A 15525-nucleotide genomic window follows, 5' to 3' on the forward strand; every position below is an offset into this window, starting at 1 on the left:
ATGGCCCTTTGAGACACTGATGCAGAGAGTACAAGATTAGGTTCCCAGAGGGAGGGTGTCGAGGCAGCAAGGAAGGCTGGTGGTTGCAGTACCAAGGACAGCTCCAAAATGAGAAACTGGAGGGTAACCAGGAATTATGGGTCTCTTCCTGCAGTCTGTAAGGGACGCGGGTGGTGCTGTGGGTTAAACCACAGAGCCTAGGACTTGCCGATCATAAGGTCGGCAGTTCAAATCCCCGCGACGGGGTGAGCTCCTGTTGCTCAGTCCCTGCTCCTGCCAACCTAGCAGTTCGAAAGCACATCAAAGTGCAAGTAGATAAATAGGTACCACTCCGGCGGGAAGGTAAACGGCGTTTCCATGCACTGCTCTGGTTCGCCAGAAGCAGCTTAGTCATGCTGGCCACATTACCCGGAAGCTGTACACCGGCTCCCTCGGCCAATAAAGCGAGATGAGCACCGCAACCCCAGAGTCGGTCATGACTGGACCTAATGGTCAGGGGTCCCTTTACCTTTACTACCCTCTCCCCAACTCAAAACAATTCAGTATAAAGTGGACGCTCAGGTTGTGAACGTGATCCATACAGGATGTACGTTCACAACCCACAGCGTTCGCAACCTGCATCTGCGTGTCTGCACACGCATGAGTTGTGATTTGGCGCTTCTTCGCATGCACAAAGTGTGATTTAGTGCTTCTGCACATGCACAACCACCGAAACCCGGAAGTAACCCGTTCCGGTACTTCCGGGTTTTGGCGGTCTGCAAGCTGAAAAAACACAACCTGAAGCGTCTGTAACCCAAGGTATAACTGTATTTTTTAAAATGCATTTACTTTTTTGCTTAGAAACTCTGGCGCAAAAACAATAAACTGAGAGAGATCCCCTTTGACACTGCACCAAGAAACAGCCCTCAACCAAACGCCCTGTGACTTCTCTGCAAGTCGCAGGCCTGTTTTCAAGCTATGGAGAGGTACCCAGATGAGGCTTGCTAATTAGCACCAAAACGGTTAAGCTTCAAACTGTCACCATGGCAGCACAAAGGATGAAAATTTCTCAGCTGATTATAGGATTAAGCCCCAGCTCCCATAGAGGAACTAATTCTGATTTTCTTTTTCTCTTTGCAGCTGCAGTGATATTTCTGTCGGGCTCCAGCAGCGAACCACAAGGACGCTGGAGGGAAAGGCTGGGCGAGTTGAGGGAGGTTAAGGGTGCTTCGTGGACAGCAGTCAGAATATGCACAAGGTTCAAAAAGGAATAAATGCTTCTGGAGGGAAAACATCTGAAAGCTATTACAGACTAAGGATCTGCTTTAGAGCAGGGCTGGCCAGAGAGCCAGTGTGGTATAGTGGTTAGAGTGTCAGACTAGGACCTGGGAGGTAAAGGTAAAGGGACCCCTGACCATTAGGTCCAGTCGTGACCGACTCTGGGGTTGCGGCGCTCATCTCGCTTTATTGGCCGAGGGAGCCGGCGTACAGCTTCCGGGTCATGTGGCCAGCATGACTAAGCCGCTTCTGGCAAACCAGAGCAGCACATGGAAACACCGCTTACCTTCCCGCCAGAGTGGTACCTATTTATCTACTTGCACTTTTGATGTGCTTTCAAACTGCTAGGTTGGCAGGAGCTGGGACCGAGCAACTGGAGCTCACCCCATCGCGGGAATTCGAACCGCCGACCTTCTGATCAGCAAGTCCTAGGCTCTGTGGTTTAACCCACAGTGCCACCCACGTCCCTTAGGACCTGGGAGACCAGGGTTCAAATCCCGTCTCGGCCACGAAATTCACTGGGTGACCATGGACCAGCCTCTCAGCCTAACCTACCTCACAGGGTTGTTGTGAGGATAAAACAGGGAAGAAGAGAATCATGATTGCCACACCTTATGTTCCTTGTAGCAAAGGTAGTATGTAAATGCAGTAAGTAAATAAATGAATTCCTACATTGCAGGGGGTTGGGTTGGATGACCCCAGGGGTCCCTTCCAACTCTATAATTCGATCATTCTATGAAATTGGGAAAGAGGGACCTATGGACCAATGGCAGCTCTCCAGGTTTCTCTGTCTGGCTTTCAGGACTCTCCCCAAGCTACACACACATTGAGCCACATTCCTTACCAACGGTCCCAAGACAAAGGCTCATACATATAAGCAAGAGATCTGTATTTAGACAATAGTACAGGCTCAGGGACACGGGTGGTGCTGTGGGTTAAACCACAGAGCCTAGGACTTGCTGATCAGAAGGTTGGCGGTTCGAATCCCCGCAACCGGGCGAGCTCCCGTTGCTCGGTCCCTGCTCCTGCCAACCTAGCAGTTCAAAAGCACGTCAAAGTGCAAGTAGATAAATAGGTACCACTCCGGCGGGAAGGTAAACAGCGTTTCCGTGCACTGCTCTGGTTCGCCAGAAGTGGCTTAGTCATGCTGGCCACATGACCCGGGAAGCTGTACGCCGGCTCCCTCAGCCAATAAAGCGAGATGAGTGCCACAACCCCAGAGTCGGCCACGACTGGACCTAATGGTCAGGGGTCCCTTTACCTTTAGTACAGGCTCAGCAGCAGACATAGAGTTCAGGAACTGTGATTCAAGAGTTCAGGGAGCAGGCAAGGAATTCAGAACGAACACGTCCAAATCCAAAGCTTCTGGAACATAGTATATGACGAGCTTAAAATATATATATATAACTTTATGAAAAATACAGAAGCTTTCCTACTAGGGATAACCGACAGGTATAGCAAGAGAAGATCAGAAAATATTCCTCTATGCCACAGGAGCGGCAAGGATCCTAATTGCTAAAAACTGGGAGAAAAGAAACTGTGCCAACAAAAAGGGAATGGCAAGACAAACTGTTAGAGTATATTGAACTGGCTAGATTAACAGAGGCAATTAGAGATCACACTAGACGAGAGTTTCAAAAAGCACGGGGAAAATGCAGAGAATACTTCACAAAACAGTGCCCTAAAATACATACCTGGACTTGTTTCGATTAATGTCTGCAGGAGACTTTGTGGATATTTAAGTTATAATTAGAAAAATCTTAATAATTATTCATAAAGGAAACAGCTTATAAGAAGTAAATAAGGAGGCCAGATACAGGATAAAGGAAGTCTTTTATTTGGTTGTTTGTATTGTTGTATGTTATGCTCATTGTATGTTATGTTCACGTTTAATGGGGGTGGATTTCTGTATTGGGGGGGTGGGGGGTTTATGTTATGTTGTAAATAAAAGTTCCAATAAAAATAATTAAAAAGAAGAAGAAGAATGAACACATCCTAACAAGTTCCCCCCCCTCGCCCACCATGATTTTGGGGACAAGGCATACGATATACAATATCTTTATTGTCATTGTCCCACACAGAACAATGAAATTGAAAATCTACATAAAACATTCAAAAACCCCTAAAAACTCTGAAACCCCATTTTAAAATACAATATACTCCCATAGAGACTCCTTATTCTGCGTTTAAAACCAAAATTGCATTTGGATAGAAACTGTTTCGCAGGCAGCTAGTCCTAGTCTTCATAACCCTGTATCTTCTTCCAGAAGGCAGAAGCTGAAAGAGATCTTTTCCGGGGTGTGCACTATCCTGCGCTATCTCTGCCGCTTTCTTATGGCACCTGGAAGCGTAGATTTGATCCAAGGTGGGAAGAGTGCACCCAATTATTCTCTCCGCAGTCTTTATAACCCTGGACAGCATTGTTTTTTCCCAGACCATGCAGCTCCCAAACCACACACAGACCATAATTTAATACGCTCTCCACAGTACAATGGTAAAATGCCATCAACAGGTCCTTTGAGAGATTGTTTTTCCGGAGGAGTCTCAGAAAATATAACCTCTGCTGTGCTCTCTTCATCAGGTCTTTGCTGTTTTCTCCTCAGGTTAGGTCATCTATCAACTCCATTCCCAGAAATCCATGGCCTGCTCACTCACGAAACTTGCTTGTTCTTGTGGGTATGTCAGGACTGCGAACACGTTTCCATCCACAGAGGCCTGGCTCTATTGCACTTTCCTGTTTAGGCTTCTGGTCAGTCTGCTGTCAGCTGTCTGCAGCCCTCCCCAGCCTCCACTGAGGCTCTCTGCTCCAGGGAAAAGAGCTGATATCCTTGCTCCCACTTACAAAGCACCTGAGGTCAAGGCACTGTGGGGAGACCCCACTCCTCCAACCCTGGTTCCCACTGTTTAACACCACCACCCCTCTGTTTCTTCCTCCTCCTGCACCTGGGCCTGCCAGGCCAAACACGAACCCAGCCGTGTTGCAAGAATCATGACACCAGCCGTGCTGGAGTGGTTTTTGCCTGCCTGGAATGTGCCCCTGAATTCTGATAATGGCTCTGGCTTGCTTGAGAAGAGGATGGTGGGGAAAGCCTACTGTACAAAAGGCGAAGTTCATATCAGTGGCTCATTGCAATTGCCGCTAGGAAAATTAGAGCAAATTATATAGCCAAGATAGCCACCAACTGTAAAGGAGATGAATTTATTTGACCCTATCTACATCAATATATATTCTATCTTTACCAAACTCCGAAAATAATTGCACATTGTATTAATTAACATTTTTTTTTAATATATTAGTGGCCATGTGATGATTCTAGCCTATAAATTTTATTGTTTAATGTCTTAACCTGTATATTAAGGTACTTTTATAGCTCTGTTTAGAGTAGGTAATGTCTTGATAATGTAAATGTTTTAAGTTTTTTGTATTAATCCAGCATATTTTCTTTTAATTGCTGAATGATTCCGTGTACATTGTGGCAGCCTTTGGCTATGTGCAATAAAACTGACTGACTGATATCAGTGGCTCCACCTAGTTTTGCCTGGCATGTTTAGCTTTGCAACATAGCTATGCCACTTTGCAGGACTCCATATCTATACATCTATACACACACACACACACACACACACACAGTGTGTGTGTGTGTGTGTGTGTGTATCCTTGTTTGTTTGTTTGTTTTGTTCTGTTTTTACAAAGGGGACCTGTCCTGGTTCATTTGCACAATTAACAATTGATAGAGAAGGCTTTCCTGTGAGGTTAGGATTTGATAGCACGTAGCTCGTTAAATGCATTTTCTATTTTAGGTTTTGCTTTTTCAGTACATTGACAATAGCTCATTCATACACAAGCTAGCGCTGGCGTCATCGATCCCAAAACTCAATTTAAACCAGGCTTCGGGGATCCAGGTTCCTTGTTCTTCAAGCCAGGTTGTTGAGAAATCAGCCAGAGCGCTGCAGAGAGAGTGCTGCTCTGTCCCTGGGCATTGGCAAATGCAGCCAACCCATTCTCCCTGCTCGCAGATGCGGGAATTGCAGCTTGGTCGTGTTTTAACATGCCCAGGGAGTATTTTGCTCATGTTCTGCTTGGAAAGGCACAGCTGCGACACAGAAGGTATTGTTATCCGGAGCAACCCTGACCATGGACTGGCAAGGCGACGCTGCCTTCAGTCAACTCCTGACTGTGCAGACTGCAAGAATATCAGGGCAGCATAGTGGAAGGGGAAAGGATAACTTAGTTGGTAGAAAAGGAGACTCTTGATCTCCAAGTTAAGGGTTCGAACCCCATGCTGGGCAAAAGATAATGGCATTTGAAATATACTCAGAGTCGCAAAGTGATTTCATGCTCTTTATTCGGCTCATAGTGGTGAGGAGGAATGAATGAATGTCCCCTCAAAGTATCTGCTTTATATACATTATTTACACAATGGGCTGCACATGATTGGCTAATCCTGGAATTCTACTGTAAGCCAATCAGGTTGTGGATTCACTTATATCTGGAGCATGATTGGGTGGTTCCTGCCAACCAATCATACTGCTGCATTGTTCTAGGACCAATCAGACTGCTGCAATTTGGATCCTATTGTTCTAGGACCAATCAGACTGCTGCAGTTTGGATCCTATTCAACTCAGTATATAACAGCATTGCAGGGGGTTGGGCTGCTAGATGACCCTTGTGGTCCCTTCCAACTCTGCAATTCTATGATTCTATGAAAATGGAGTGACATTAGGGCAGGGCTGTGGTTCAGGGCTAGAGCACATGATTCACATGCAAAAAAAGATCCCGGCCACCCTAAATCCTGCAAGGTCTAAGAGGGCTCTTCCTATCTGGTTAAGATGTCTGTTACCTGATTAGTTTTCCAGGATCTGAAATCCCCCGAACTCCTGTTCATCTGCACATGTGCAATGGCGGTTTCAGATGTACGCACCTCAGCTTACTTTTCCTAAAGGGATGGTGGCTGGTTTGACCGGGAATGCATCAAACAACCGTATTGCTGAAGAAACTCCAGGTTGCATATGGGCTGTGGCTGGTGTCATATATTTTGTTGTTGTTGTTGTTTAGTCATTTAGTTGTGTCTGACTCTTCGTGACCCGATGGACCAGAGCATGCCAGGCCCTCCTGTCTTCCACTGCCTCCCGCAGTTTGGTCAAACTCATGTTCATAGCTTCGAGAACACTGTCCAACCATCTCGCCCTCTGTCATCCCCTTCTCCTTGTGCCCTCCATCTTTCCCAACATCAGGGTCTTTTCCAGGGAGTCTTCTCTTCTCATGAGGTGGCCAAAGTATTGGAGCCTCAGCTTCAGGATCTGTCCTTCCAGTGAGCACTCAGGGCTGATTTCCTTCAGAATGGATAGGTTTGATCTTCTTGCAGTCCATGGGACTCTCAAGAGTCTCCTCCAGCACCAGAATTCAAAAGCATCAATATATACTTAGCTTCAAACTCCAGCAGTGAGAGCATGTTGCAGCTAGAGCCACAGCTGAGTTGGGGGCACATAACTCGGATGCCACTGATGTCTCACTCATTGGCAGGGAAATGCTTGGGCCGTATCCATCCCCTTGTCTGCCCTGTGACCTTTCAGACACCCCGATCTTCTAGACGTTAATGCAATCTGCCTCCAGTTGAGTTTAATGCCAGAAAGCCAGTCAGTTCTAATGGCACTAGACATTACTCAAATTAGCTACGCACCCTTTCATACACGCCTGAGGACCACCGCCCCCCAAGGAGAGACCTGCAACATTCATTTTTAGCCTACTTTAACGAGGGACATCGGCAAATATTGAGTCGCAGGACAGAACCGGGCTTTGAATGCCGTCGTCACCTTAGGGGTCATCAAGCATTGCGCATACATTAAGCAAGCAATTTTGCTTTTTATCTTAATATGTGCTGATCTCATCCATCAGGGAGGGGGGGTTGGGGAGCGGGAAGGCTGCGAGGGGAGGGCATCTTCCTTGTCCGTGGATGTACCCAATACGATGGTGGGGGGAGAGGAAGAACTTGCAAGCAAGCAAGCAAGCAAGCAAGCGCCGCAGGATCGGACTGGATTTTGGAGAGGAGAGGAAGCGGGGGTCCTGTTTCTCAGCCAGCTGCCTCACTGTGATTGCTGGCACTGCTGGGGGGGGAAGAGAAGCGAGAAAGGGTAAGTCAGCAAAACCAGCTACCTTTCTCATGACCACCCCCTGCTATCAGCTGTGAGCAGAAGCAGTTTTGTTGATGAGTGGAGGCAGAAGGAAAAAGAGAGAGAGCTGTACGTGTGTGTGTGTGTGTGTGTGTGTGTGTGTGTGTGTGTGTGTGTGTGTGTTTTCTAGCATAGATGGTGGAACTGGCCGGAACTGATATTTTGCTACTTTTCAAAAAAAAAAGGAAGAAGGAAATGGCACTTAAGGAGCAGCTTGCACAATTTCTTCTCCGAAATATAGCAGCCGTTCAGGGCTGATGAAAGGCTGATGAATTCAGACGTCTGTGAGCTCTGCTGGTGCAAGGCAAGGCAAACGGAGCTGCGTTATTGATATTGTATAACAGCTTCGAGTGTGTTAGATAAAGGCTGTTCGGAATGAATTGGGCAAGGTCACATGGGACACGGCGGAGTGGCAGGAACGTAAACACACACAGGCATCTCAATGGGAGCGTGCTGTAGGTTTCTTCGACCTGTGAAATTGAGAGCGGGGTTCTGAGTGCTGGAATAAGGGGACCCGGTGCAGAGGGTCCGATGGCTGAATGTTCAAATGGAGTGCAAAAGGAGGGGGGAGTTTTCACTGCTGCAGCTTCTCTCACCACCACCGCCTGACACCTGCCAAGAGCTCCTCTGCTTGCTTCGTGTTCCTTTTATGGGCTTTTATCACACGCATTAGACGGCTGGGTGGTAAACAAATGGGGTTAATGGATCATGAAATGAATGCTGGTTCTGCAGAAGGATTCAAGGTGTGGGGAGCTTTGCATCTGGTCACCTAAGTGCTGTTGACTTTCAGGTGTGAGGAATCGACACCTTTTACACCAACAAACCACAGAGGGGCTGCCCCAAAACCCTCTCTCCTTTTTTTTATTTGCTAAACCATGCGGTTGGCCCATAATAATAATATTTTATTTGTACCCTGCCCGTCTGGCTTGGTTCTTCAAGCCACTCTGAGTGACTTCCAGCATACATAAAAACATAGTAAAACATCAAACCTTCAAAAGGGTTGCCTTCAGATGTTTTCTAAATGTTATATAATTACTCAGGGGTGAGCTCCCGTTGCTTGGTCCCTGCTCCCGCCAACCTAGCAGTTTGAAAGCACGTCAAAGCACAAGTAGATAAGTAGGTACCACTCCGGCAGGAAGGTAAACCGTGTTTCCGTGTGCTGCTCTGGTTCGCCAGAAGCGGCTTAGTCATGCTGGCCACATGACCCGGAAGCTGTACGCCGGCTCCCTAGGCCAATAAAGTGAGATGAGCACCACAATCCCAGAGTCGGCCACGACTGGACCTAATGGTCAGGGGTCCCTTTACCTAGACATATGATGGGAGGGCATTCCACAGGGTGGGCGCCACTACCAAAAGTGCCCTCCGCCTGGTTCCCTGTAGCTTCAATTCTCGCAGTGAGGGAACCATCAGAAGACCCTCGGTGCTCGATTTCAGTGTCCAGGCTGAACGATGGGGGTGGAGATGCTCCTTCAGGTATACAGAGTGAGAAGCATTAGCATTATAAAGCAAGAGGCTTAAAAAGTGTGACTAAATACAATTGTCTTCGCTGAAAGTAAGGAATGAAGAGGCTGGGCTTACTTCCACTAGGAGCCTTGGCCAAATCCTTCACACTCCAAACCAGGGGTCAGCAAACGTTTTCAGCAGGGGGCCGGTCCACTGTCCCTTCAACCTTATGGGGGGCCGGGCTATATTTTGAAGAGGAAAAAAATGAACGCATTCCTATGCCCCACAAATAACCCAGAGATGCATTTTAAATCAAAGGACACATTCTACTCATGTAAAAACACACTGATTCCCGGACTGTCCGTGGGCCGGATTGAGAAGGCAAATGGGCCGGATCCAGCCCCCGGGCCTTAGTTTGCCTACCCATGCTCCAAACCCCTACATGTAAGCCCACCTTAGCTCAGCTGGCAGCAGCATCTGAAGGAGGTGTGGAAGAAAGGTCCTAGACTAGTTTGTAGTGGTTTGGCTGGGGATGCAGGGTTTTAAAAAGTCAAATCCAGCACTTTTAATTGAGGCTGGAAGCAAAGCAGCAATTAGGGGAGCCAAGAGAGGGTCCGTGCAATATTATCTGAACTCCCATCAGCAGCCTCATTCTGGGCCAGCTGAAGCCTCTGGACTGACCAAAGGCAGCCCCTTGTGAACTATATTACAGTAACCTAGCTTTGAAGTGAGAGTCAGTGTGGTGTATTGTTTAGAGCGTTGGGCTAAGACCTGGGAGACCAGGGTTCAAATCTCCACTCAGCCATGAAGCTCCCTGGGTGAGCTTGAGTCGCTCATTTGCCTCTCAGCCTAAGCTACCTCACAGGGTTGTTGTGGGGGATTAAATGAGGAGGGGGAGAATCGTTGAGACCCGTAAAGAAAAAGGTGGGATATGATGGCCATGAAAGCAAGCAAGCAAGCAAGCAAGCAAGCAAGCAAGCAAGCAAGAAAGAAAGAAAGAAAGAAAGAAAGAAAGAAAGAGATGTGCATAAGGTTGGGAGGTCAAGAGCAAGGAACATGCTCCCAAGAATGACACTTGTGATGATGATGATTACTATCATTGTTATTTTCTAGTTAGTTTTCTTCTTCTTCTTCTTCTTCTTCTTCTTCTTCTTCTTCTTCTTCTTCTTCTTCTTCTCCTCCTCCTCCTCCTCCTCCTCCTCCTCCTCCTCCTCCCCCCTTTCCCTTCTCCCTTCTCCCTTCTCCCTCTTTAGCAGTGCCTTCCCATTCTCATTGCCACTTCCAGTTGTCCTACAAATTAGACTCTGAGGGTAGCTTTGAGGGCCGGCGCACACATGAGGCAAGGTCAGGGAATCACCTCAGGCAGAAGGTTCCATAGGGGCAGCAGATCTAATGTAGATCTTAATTCAGGGCCAGCCCACTGTGACGATCACACAGGATCCCCGGATGTTTAACGGTCTGTTGATCCCTGTGCAACCACTCTGATCACTTCCCCGCTGCCATCAACCCATTACTCTCTGGTAAAACACTGAGTCCAGTCAGTTGTTAAAAGTGAACCAAAAAAAACAAGTTTATTTTACAAACATTGATAAGTTTATGGTTTCTCAGATAATATTCCTGTCAGTATCTTAACTTTAGTTTCTTTACCGGCCTATACCTTCCTAATACAGTGGTGCCCCGCAAGACGAATGCCTCGCAAGACGGAAAACTAACTAGACGAAAGAGTTCTCAGTTTTGGAGGTGCTTCGCAAAACGAATTTCCTATGGGCTTGCTTCGCAAGACGACAATGTCTTGCGAGTTCCTGCTGGTTTTTTTCCTCCCCCCCCTTTTTCTAAGCTGCTAAGCCGCTTATCAGCTGATCCGATCAGCAGATAAGCCACTAAAAGCCGCTAATAGCGCTAATCCGCTAATCCTTCAATGGGCTTGCTTCGCAAGACGAAAAAACCGCTAGACGAAGAGAATCACAGAATGGATTCTTTTCGTCTTGCGAGGCACCACTGTACCTTTTGACTGATTATCTCAACTGTTTGACTGACTCCTCTTAACAGATTCTCTCACTCTCTCACACCAGACTAGCCCAACCCACAGACTTACCTTCCCTCTCTTGTCTAACTCCAGACTGTCTTCTCAACCACTCTAACTCCTCTCAACAAATTCTCCCTGTGCTTAAACCTTATACACAGTTAACTCTGGCCCTTGGGTTCCCATTGGTTAGTCATTTTACAATTAGTCAACCCTTTCTCTGGGACGCGGGTGGTGCTGTGGGTTAAACCACAGAGCCTAGGACTTGCCAATCAGAAGGTCGGCGGTTCGAATCCCCGCGACTGGGTGAGCTCCCGTTGCTCAGTCCCTGCTCCTGCCAACCTAGCAGTTCCAAAGCACGTCAAAGTGCAAGTAGATAAATAGGTACCGCTCTGGCGGGAAGGTAAACGGCGTTTCCATGCACTGCTCTGGTTCACCAGAAGCGGCTTAGTCATGCTGGCCACATGACCCGGAAGCTGTACGCCGGCTCCCTCGGCCAATAAAGTGAGATGAGCGCCGCAACCCCTGAGTCGGCCACAACTGGACCTAATGGTCAGGGGTCCCTTTACCTTTTTAACCCTTTCTCTATGAACCCAGTATGATGTCACACACATAGGAGGGCAAACGCCACAGCCACCTATGAAACAAGGGGAGGTGGTGTCCTCAGCTGCTCCTTATCTTGTAGGCACCTCTTCCGGAAAATAAGAAAGGCGCTTGCCAGCTGCAAAGGGTTGATGCACTTCCAATCTGGCACAGGGAGGGCTTGCAGGGGCCAGAGAAAGATCAGGCGGGTGGCCATCAGTCACCCTCCTGTTTCACTTTGCTCGGAGCAAAGTTGGCATGGCTGTCTCTTCTTGAAGGAGACACATGGGTCTGATCTCAGCAAAGTGGACTAATCCTCTCCCCCACCACTGCCTTTCTCAAGAGCAGGAATTAAATATCCCAGGGAGGAAGGTCGAATGCTAAGCTCACATTAACGCTTGGCTCAGAAAGGCTGCGCTTGCGTGGCGAGTTCCCGCCTCCCCCCTCAGAAATAAAGACACGAGACACAAGAATTCGAGTTAATAGGTCAAATTAGGCCACAACTTTATTGATTACAGGAATTGAGCAGGATTGGCTTAGGCATTGGTCCTAACAACTAACTGGCTTCAGCCTGCTTGCTTGAAGACCAGTAAGGGTTAACCACCAGTAGGGGGAGTCCTGCTGAGGCACGTCAACTAGGACCTCCCCCCGGGGTCACTGTGCGGGGGCCCACACCTCCCTAGGCTTAGGACAAGGCCATGCCCCCCGGAATACTTTACCGGACTACCCTTAATTTGGGGGGAGGTGATGGCACTCCCCCCCTCATCTGCATAACAATCTGCATAACCCCTACCAATGCCTAACCACCAATACCGAGGAGTTGTGACGGATTGCTATGAGGTAGGCAAAAAGCAAGTGGCTGGTGCCAATCTGCCAACTGGAAAAATTCCTACCAGGCCCCTTGTCGGCGACCAACCAAAGTCCATAGCAACGTCAGAGAGCCTAGCCTAATGGGTGGGAGGGGAGGGAAAACCTGGATAGCTGTGGCGCTGGAAAGAGGGAGACCCTCGACCACGCCAGACCTAAGTACAGCGAGGCCACGCCCCCGGGTCAGCTGATTGGCTGGCCCGGGGACGACGCATCTGAGGATTCCCTGGTATTGCGGGGGCTGAAGCCAGCCCCTGCGAGTGTGGGGAAGGGAAGCCCACAACCCCACCTCCTCCCTAGCTCGAAAGTGGCTTTGTGCTAGAATGGACGGCAAGCACTTTTTTAGTCCTTCTCTGCATGGAGACATTTGTCGCCTATCTGGGTAAACTGGGCCATTGGCTCCAGTCAGTGCTCCTGCCGATGAACTGAGTAAAAGCGGCTGCATTCCTGGTGTCTTAACTATTTATTGATTTAACTATTTATTGAGTATACCTGAAGGAGCGTCTCCACCCCCATCGTTCTGCCCAGACGCTGAGGTCCAGCGCCGAGGGCCTTCTGGTGGTTCCCTCATTGCGAGAAGCAAAGCTACAGGGAACCAGGCAGAGGGCCTTCTCGGTAGTGGCGCCCGCCCTGTGGAACGCCCTCCCATCAGATGTCAAAGCAATAAATAACTACCTGACATTTAAAAGACATCTTAAGGCAGCCCTGTTCAGGAAAGTTTTTAATCTGTGATATTTTACTGTATTTTTGGAAGCCGCCAAGAGTGGCTGGGGAAACCCAGCCAGATGGGCGGGGTACAAATAATAAATTATTATTATTATTATTATTATTATTATTATTATTATTATTAGCCCACCCAGTGCCAACTGCAGGTTTGGAGTGGGGTGGGCAAGACAGCCTTGTGAGCCAACCTCTGCACTGCTGCCACTCATATTCTTCACCAAAGGAAATCAACGCGAGTAAGTCCTGCACGCCTGGAACTCCTCACTCTTTCGAGAACTGGGCAAGGGATGCAAGAATTTATTAGCACTAAAATTATGTAGCTAAGACAGTCTAAACCAGCGGTTGTCCACCTGGTCCCTACTGCCCACCAGTGGGCGTTTCAGGAATGTAGGTGGGCGGTAGGGGGTTGTACGGCACAAGCTGAATCCTTCTTCCATCGAGAACTGGTGGGAGGTAAGGAAATTTTACCATCAAGAAGGATGCAGTAGTTGACTACCCCGATCTAAACTGTTACGGGAAAATCTAGGTGTGAGGCTGCTCAGTCACCCAGCTGGTCGGGCAGAGCCCGCGGGTCCCTGCGGAATAAAGGAAGGAGTCCAGCCACCTGTAGACCAAAGTTTATTGCGCAACAGGGTCAAAAAGGAATTTTGAACCCCGAGGATGGGGTGACAAGGACTTTTAAAAGTTTCTACAGTGGTGCCTCGCAAGACGAAAAGAATCCGTTCTGTGATTCTCTTCGTCTAGCGGTTTTTTCGTCTTGCGAAGCAAGCCCATTGACGGATTAGCGGATTAGCGCTATTAGCAGCTGTTAGCGGCTTTTAGCGGCTTATCTGCTGATCGGATCAGCTGATAAGCGGCTTACGGCTTAGAAAAGGGGGGGAGGGAAAAAAACCCGCAGGAACTCGCAAGACATTGTCGTCTTGCGAAGCAAGCCCATAGGAAATTCGTTTTGCGAAGCACCTCCAAAACGGAAAACTCCTTCGTCTAGCGAGTTTTCCATCTTGCGAGGCATTCGTCTTGTGGGGCACCACTGTATGTATTGGGAAGTACATTCTAAGAACCTACTACAAGAGGAAAAATAGAACTTTGGTTTGCATAGTCTGGCACCTGGGCAAGTCCGGAGGAGTGCCTTTGCCCAGCAACTGACACCTATGAGTACCTTCCTATGAATACATGACTTCCCACTTGAGGGATTATGGCAGGGACCAAGTGGTTTCCAACTCCTTGGCCAATGAAGCAAATTGGTGGTGGAATGAAGGAAACTGGCAAAGGAGTTGATTTTATATGATTTTTAGGTAACTTCCCTGAGCTGTCAAGTCGAAAGGGTACATTTATGCATAATATTTGTAACATTTAACAACTTTAAAGATGTGCCCCCCCCCCCGTAATTTCTGTAACATAACATTTCAGCATAACATTTTATCAAAAAAAAAAAATCATCCTTAATGCCCCCCATTTTCCCCCTCCCCCTCCCCAAAATATACCCACCCTCCCCACCCCACCCAGACTTCCCTCCGCTCCTCTCTCTGGTTTATCAACATATGTTATTTTCTGCATGTTACAAAACTGTACACATCCTTAATTTATCTGTCTAGATGTTATCAATAAGAAGTTTGTGAATGTTTATTCAAAACCTGCCAAGGAGTCCAGTTCATTTTGTTGTTTCCTTAAATACTTTGTAAAGGGTTCCCATTCATTTTTAAAATCACAGTTATCCTTGTCATGTACTTTGTGTGTCACTTTTGCCAATTCTGCATAGTCCATCAATTTCTCTTGCCACAGTTCTTTGGTTGGGATTTCCTCGTTCTTCCATCCTTGTGCTATTAAGACTATTGCCGCCATTGTTGCATACATAAAAATATTTTTCAGTTTCCTTGGCAGGTTTTTCCCTATGCCATGGATGCTTTAGCTGAGATTCCTGCATTGCAGAGGGTTTGACTAGATGACCTTTGGGTCCCTTCCAACTCTAAGATTCTATGACTCTATGATTTTGCATCCCAAACACCTGTCTTGGACCACATAAGCCCTTGGCTCCTATAAGCTGATGCTATAACTGACCCTCTTCAATAGTGCCCAGAAACATTCTCTGCCCAGAGCATGGCCTCTCCTAATGGATGAATAGAGTTCTCACCTAATGAAACTGAGGTGGAATCTAGACACATATTTTTAAAATGTTGTGAAAATGCTTTTTTAAAAAAAAAAAGTTTTGAAAAAAATATATTGAATTTGCCATAGCTCACCATCGCCATCTAGTGTCACGGTTTTACCATGCACGTTGTGACACACTTGAAACGTTTTATTTGCTGCTGTATAGCTGAGTCCCAACTATGCACCTCCTGGTGCATTCTCATCTACTGCTTCTTTACCATTCAAAAAGTTGGACCAGACTGCTTTGCATCACCCTTAATAATAATAATAATAATAATAATAATAATAATAATAATAATAATTTTTATTTA

At 47.4% G+C, this 15525-nt stretch overlaps 1 protein-coding gene and 1 long non-coding RNA gene across 3 annotated transcripts in view; one reads left to right on the forward strand and one right to left on the reverse strand.

The window, feature by feature from the left end:
- The window catches only part of LOC310713246, a 124274-nt gene that overhangs the window by 106988 nt on the left and 1761 nt on the right, over window positions 1–15525 (reverse strand). The window lies entirely within an intron of this gene.
- Window positions 7158–15525, forward strand: part of SLC45A4 (solute carrier family 45 member 4) — a 132372-nt gene continuing 124004 nt past the window's right edge. For both annotated transcript variants that reach the window (XM_083516695.1, XM_083516692.1), the window contains exon 1: window positions 7158–7389. The gene's annotated coding sequence lies outside the window, so the exon portion shown is untranslated. The remainder of the gene's footprint in view (window positions 7390–15525) is intronic.

This window comes from Podarcis liolepis (genome assembly GCF_965112155.1).
Source record: "Podarcis liolepis genome assembly, chromosome: 8".
Lineage (NCBI taxonomy): Eukaryota > Metazoa > Chordata > Lepidosauria > Squamata > Lacertidae > Podarcis > Podarcis liolepis.